Here is a 6,208-nt window from a genome sequence, read left to right as displayed (position 1 = left end):
CACCCCCAGACTGTTGGTCACAGTGGTGGAGCATCCAGAGATACCAAGAATGGAGAGGAACTCAATAAGGGACCCACCATGCAAGCACCTGTAATCCCTCCTCTGGTGCACCCTACCCTGTGTCAGCATCGCCCTTGAGCCAGTGCCACCAACTGGACTCATACACTTCAGCCCCGACTGGGCTAGGTGAGCTGGGTCGCACTTCCAGAGACCTCCTTCTGCACAGGAACAGGTCAAAGTGCTGTGGACTTGCAGCTTAGAGTTGTGAGCACCGGATTCACTCCAACAAGAAGACAGTCGTTGCACAGCAGAGTATAGCAGAGCATAAACAACTCGGAGAGCAGCTCTGTAGAATATCTTTTATTTTATCTACAACTATAATACACAACTATGTACAGAGCTAAATGTGGTCTAAACGAAAATGCTGAACTGCACTGAGTGTTTGCAGCTGCTCTTAGCAGCAACCTTATCTATACACACGCTCTCTCTCTAACACTCAGTCTCTCTTTGATGTGAGGCTGGAGCGGAAGATGTAGAGAGCAGAAACCGCCCCCTCCTCTCTGGAGAATCAGCAGAGAACATCAGCAGATTCTTGGATATGGGAGGGGTGAAATCTCACCCTGGCCATGCTTGCCCCTCCCCCTGAACACTGAGTGTCAGGGACTGAAAGGGCTCTGAAGAGTGTGGTGGAGGTAGGGGACAAGGGGAGTGACCCAGGAGAGGGGACCAGTGATTTATGCGAGGTGGGGTGATGCTGCCTGCAAGGCAGGAGCTGAGGAGGAGGCAAAGTCAGGGCAGAGGAAGGTGTGCCAGATATGGAGGTGATTCAGCTGACAGTAGACTTCCACTTTTCCCCACCCCACTTCCTCCTAGAACCAGGGGGGGCTTGAAGTGGGAAGAGCAGCGGCACCTTCTGTGCAGGAGAAGCCTCAGGTTGCAGGCACGCAACCCATCAGGGTTGCAATGTAAGCTGGAGGGGAGGAGGGCCCCCACTGTTGCTGCAAGTGCTCCATAGGCTCCAAACCTGTGGACAGCTGCTTAGAGGCTAGAAATGTGTAGTATCCGGAGCACCTTGGAAGCTGCTGTGTTTCTCTTGCCAATAAACAGTTAATTATCAGGCATGTGCCTTCCTTCTCTGGGACAGGCCTGACACTGAGAGACTGCCCTAAGATTTACTCCCTGCAGGCACATTCCTCCTAAACTCCACCTCAAAAATAGTCACAGACAGCTATATACACTACCCACAGATGACAACCCAGCCACAGACGCACTACAGCCAGTTCACATTAAAAGGACATAGCATAATAATTTATAGCACCCATAATATAAATCCTGTTCACAGGCATTCCACTCTAACCTGTAGTATTGCAAACATGCATCATCTCCTAGCTCATGCCCAGTGGGTGCTAACTCGTAAATCACAACTGTTTTCCACACTGGGTATCCCAAGGATCACACTTAATCCTATGGATGGTCAAACAACCCACATACTGTACATTTCTCCAATTTCCTAATCCCATACAAGAATATTATTGTTGTTGTTCAGTCGTGTCCAACTCTTCATGACCCCATGGACCAGAACACGCCAGGCACTCCTGTCTTCCACTGCCTCCCGCAGTTTGGTCAAACTCATGTTAGTAGCTTCGAGAACACTGTCCAACCATCTCGTCCTCTGTCGTCCCCTTCTCCTTGTGCCCTTAATCTTTCCCAACATCAGGGTCTTTTCCAGGGAGTCTTCTCTTCTCATGAGGTGGCCAAAGTATTGGAGCCTCAGCTTCAGGATCTGTCCTTCCAGTGAGCACTCAGGGCTGATTTCTTTAAGAATGGAGAGGTTTGATCTTCTTGCAGTCCATGGGACTCTCAAGAGTCTCCTCCAGCACCATAATTCAAAAGCATCAATTCTATAAAGAAGGCGATCAGCCTTCTTTATATACTACCAGCAATATTACAGCAAAAATAAAAAGGGAACAAGGGATGAAATGAGGGACCCCCAGCCTTATTCCACAGTCAAAAGTAACAACCTCAAAGGAGCAACATCCTTTGGATTTGTCCTTTCCTGTTAAACATCATACTAGCAATAATAACTTTCTAATTGCTGCCAAATTCCTTTGGATTGCTGCACTGGGGCAAAGGAGTGACCAAGATGATCAGTACTAGATGCTCTCTTTCCAGAGAATTAGTGAAAACTGACAGGGGGCAAATTGAAACTGAACCATCTTTAACATGGAAAGATTCTGGGAGTGTTGTTTGTTAATAAATCAACAAAATTGTTGGTCCCCAATAGAGATCTCTGGTGGCAAGTGCTGCTAGGATTGTAGCCAAAACAGGGCCACTGAGAAATGAGAGAGGTAGGTATCCACATGTTCATGGGGATCACGTGACCTGCTACTAAAAGAGCAAGACAAACTCCGAAACTATGAAAACTGCATGCTCAGTAGCCTGGGAAAGTAGCTGGGAAAGGGAAAATCCAGTAGGGGGAGGGAAAGAAAGAAGAGTAGAACTCTTATTGGAGGCAATGACTGACCAGGTTCCTAAACTTTTAGGAGGGAGGACATTCTGCAAAATTTTGTTGCAGTCCTAGTTACAGAGTTTTGAACTGAACAGAATGAGCATTGCCATACTCCGCCATCATTTAATTCAGGGTGGATCTATGAAAGCTGCCTACATGTCTCATGCTCTCTTGTAGTCTAAGAACCAGTAGCACTTAGAAACAGAGCTGTTCTCCTCACACAGCCCTGTGTAAGACAGTATTTATGGTAGCTGCTCCTGCCGCTCTTCTCTCTGTGGCAGTGAAAAGAGAATTGTTACAAGTATCCAGCCGAGTGCTAAATTACTGAGCTGCATTAGATGATTATGATTTGCAGTTGAACTTAGAACCATAGAATGCATTGAGTCAGGCATCCAGCTGCTTTTTATTGCTCTATTGAAAACATTCAATCATTTGTCATGATTAGCAGCAATAAAACTAGGCTAGGCTGGCATCTTATTTGTAGAGCAGCTGAAAGCGTAAGACTATTAATGGCTCCTAGACACAGTGTCATATGTTCTACCTCCACCGTCAGAGGCAGTATGCTGGGAATCACAGGTGGGGAGGGTGCTGCTGTGCCCAGATCCTGCTTTTAGGCTTTCCATAGGTTGGCCGCTGTGAGAAATGGGATGCTGGACCAGATGGGCCATAGGCCTGAGCCAGCAGGCTCTTCTCATGCTGCTATGTGCTCACACACGTGACCCTAGAAAAACTCGCTTAAGGAAACTAGCAACTAAAGCAGCCAAGGCACAAGTGATTATCTCAATCTGTTGTGAATTCTCCAGGATTACAGTGGTACCTCGGGTTAAGTACTTAATTCGTTCTGGAGGTCTGTTCTTAACCTTAAACTGTTCTTAACCTGAAGCACCACTTTAGCTAAAGGGGCCTCCAGCTGCTGCCGCGCCGCCGGAGCACGATTTCTGTTCTCATCCTGAAGCAAAGTTCTTAACCCAAAGTACTATTTCTGGGTTAGTGGAGTCTGTAACCTGAAACGTATGTAACCCGAGGTACCGCTGTACTGGAAAGCTTACCTAAATGCAGTAGAATCTGCAGCACTTCTGACAGCTTCTTATGGTTATCTAGCACTGCAAGAAATAAAGATAACTATATTTGAGATATATTTGAGATGGGAAGCAGAGCCTCTATCTGCTCTGCTAGAAGACCAGCTCCAGGCCATCAGCTTCATCCTTTCCTCCCTCAATTGTCATGTGGCAGCAGCCATTCCACTTGGCTGCAGCTGGAAGAGATGCCCCTTCTGGCTCCTCCTTCCCATGACTTGCTTCTGTTCCAGAAGGTTGTATTAAACACACACACACACACACACACACACACACACTGAGAGAGGGAGGAGGGAGGGAGAGGGAGAGAGAGAGAGAGAGAGAGAGAGAGAGAGAGAGAGAGAGAGAGAAATTTTAAATGAGCAGAAAGCTGCCCAGTAGGGTCTGGTTATTAAACAGTTTGATGAGTCATGTATCTGACTTTGCTAGATAAACAGAGCAGGATATCCTGATATTGCTGCCCAGTTTTTCCTTTCACTTCTTTGCTCTCCCGTCTGATGAGCATGGATGGAAAACAAGCGGGGGAAGGAAGGAGAAAACCTTTCATACTTCAGACTCTCAGCACATCCCTGGAAGAAAGGAGAATATGTTTCAAAAACATCATAAAATGTTCACATTCATGTCTGCATTTGGACAGCTTTTTTCCCCCCAACAAAACGTTTTAATATAGTTTTAAAAAGGAGCCGGTCCAGAATATTGCACTTTAATCTTCTATCTCCCAAGCAAAGTGCTTAGTATTGTCAAAGATGATTGTACAATTTGTCATGATATGCCCACTCTCCCAGATTCAGAAGGGAAAGCAAATAGGCCTGGGCGTGACATCTGGGTCTCCATCAAAGGAGACTTCATGTGTACGCTCTGTGTGTACGAGTCCTATACATTGGGAGGCTCCACAAACTGAACTTAGCCCAAACGCCAGCCTTGCTAAGTCATGACAAGAGAATGTGGTCTAATTTGTTTGCTTGATTCTGAGTTTTATGGTATTGCATTTAAATATTTTGAATATAGGCGGGGAGGGGGTTTCATTAGTGTGAAAGCATCATATGCCTTATACTGAGTCAGAGAATAGATCCACTGAGCACAGTATTGTCAACACTGACTGTGTCTTTCCCCAGCCCTACCTAGAGAGATCATGGATTGAACCTGGGACTTTTTGTATGCGAAATGTGGACTCTCCCACTGAGCTGCAGTGTGGTGTAGTGGCTAAGAGCGGTAGACTCGTAATCTGGTGAACCGGGTTTGCTTCCCCGCTCCTCCACATGCAGCTGCTGGGTGACCTTGGGCTAGTCACACTTCTTTGAAGTCTCTCAGCCTCACTCACCTCACAGAATGTTTGTTGTGGGGGAGGAAGGGAAAGGACAATGTTAGCCGCTTTGAGACTCCTTCGGGTAGTGATAAAGCGGGATATCAAATCCAAACTCTTCTTCTTCCACATACATCTCTCTTACTGTGAGAACTCAACCTATTAAAGTGCATTTTCCTCCCTGGCCCTTCTCATTTTTCTGTACATGCTGTGTGAATTGTGTCCAGAAGTTCTATATTTTTGTACAAGACAGGTATGTGAAAGGGCAGTGCTTTGCTGATGGATCTGCTTTAGCGTCCCATACTGTTGGGAGCCTTTGAGCTCCATCCTGTGGTATAGGCTCACAGGATCTGGCTCATTCCTTTTCTGTTAATGGCCAGCATGTGGTCGAAAACAACTATTTCACACCAAAAGCTGTGGGGTCATTTGCAAGATTACTTTGCACCATCAAATTAGAAGTACAGATGAAATGATATCTAGCAAATTTTCAGCATCACAACTGTTATACAATTTCATCTTTAACGTTCAATTTATCAAAGAAAAACTCAAGATGATCAGATGGGGAGTAGGAGGAGGGAGAGGGCACGTAGGTTTTGAAGGGTGGTATCTTTATAATTTTATTTGTTAGGGGAAACACACACACAAAAGGAGTTTTTTTCAGCTTTTCTATGCTGAAACACATTGGTCATATTTAACAATCAAACACGCCATCATTTGTGGTATCTTTGAGACCTGTTTTCCAGCTGCTTTTGCTATGTGGAAGCAACTCTTCCCGCTAGAGGGGGTAGTTTATGGAAGAGTGCATTATAACTACAGTGGTACCTCGGGTTACAGACGCTTCAGGTTACAGACTCCGCTAACCGAGAAAGTACCTCGGATTAAGAACTTTGCTTCAGGATGAGAACAGAAATTGCGCTCTGGCAGTTTGGCGGCAGCGGGAGGCCCCATTAGCTAAAGTGGTACCTCAGGTTAAGAACAGTTTCAGGTTAAGAACGGACCTCCAGAACTAATTAAGTTCTTAACCTGAGGTACCACTTACGGGCTAGGAGAGCTTCTTGGGAGATTGCCCACACATTGTACCACACATTGTAGCTGGAGTGCTATTTTGTATCATGCAGCTTTTCAGACTGATGAAGCGTGTAGCAAAACCTGTAATATATTCGGAGAACAGGTCTCCATTTGCCCACTTGCGTTATTCTCACCAGGGTGGTGGCTTTGATTTGCCTTCCCATGATTGATCCATCATACGGCTTTGTGGTTCCAACTCAAGACCCATTGAAGAACATCTCATCCAGCCCAATCTTTGAAAAACAGCTTTGA

Source organism: Podarcis tiliguerta (assembly GCF_965153285.1).
Source record: "Podarcis tiliguerta genome assembly, chromosome: 7".
NCBI lineage: Eukaryota > Metazoa > Chordata > Lepidosauria > Squamata > Lacertidae > Podarcis > Podarcis tiliguerta.
This window is presented reverse-complemented; position numbering follows the sequence as displayed.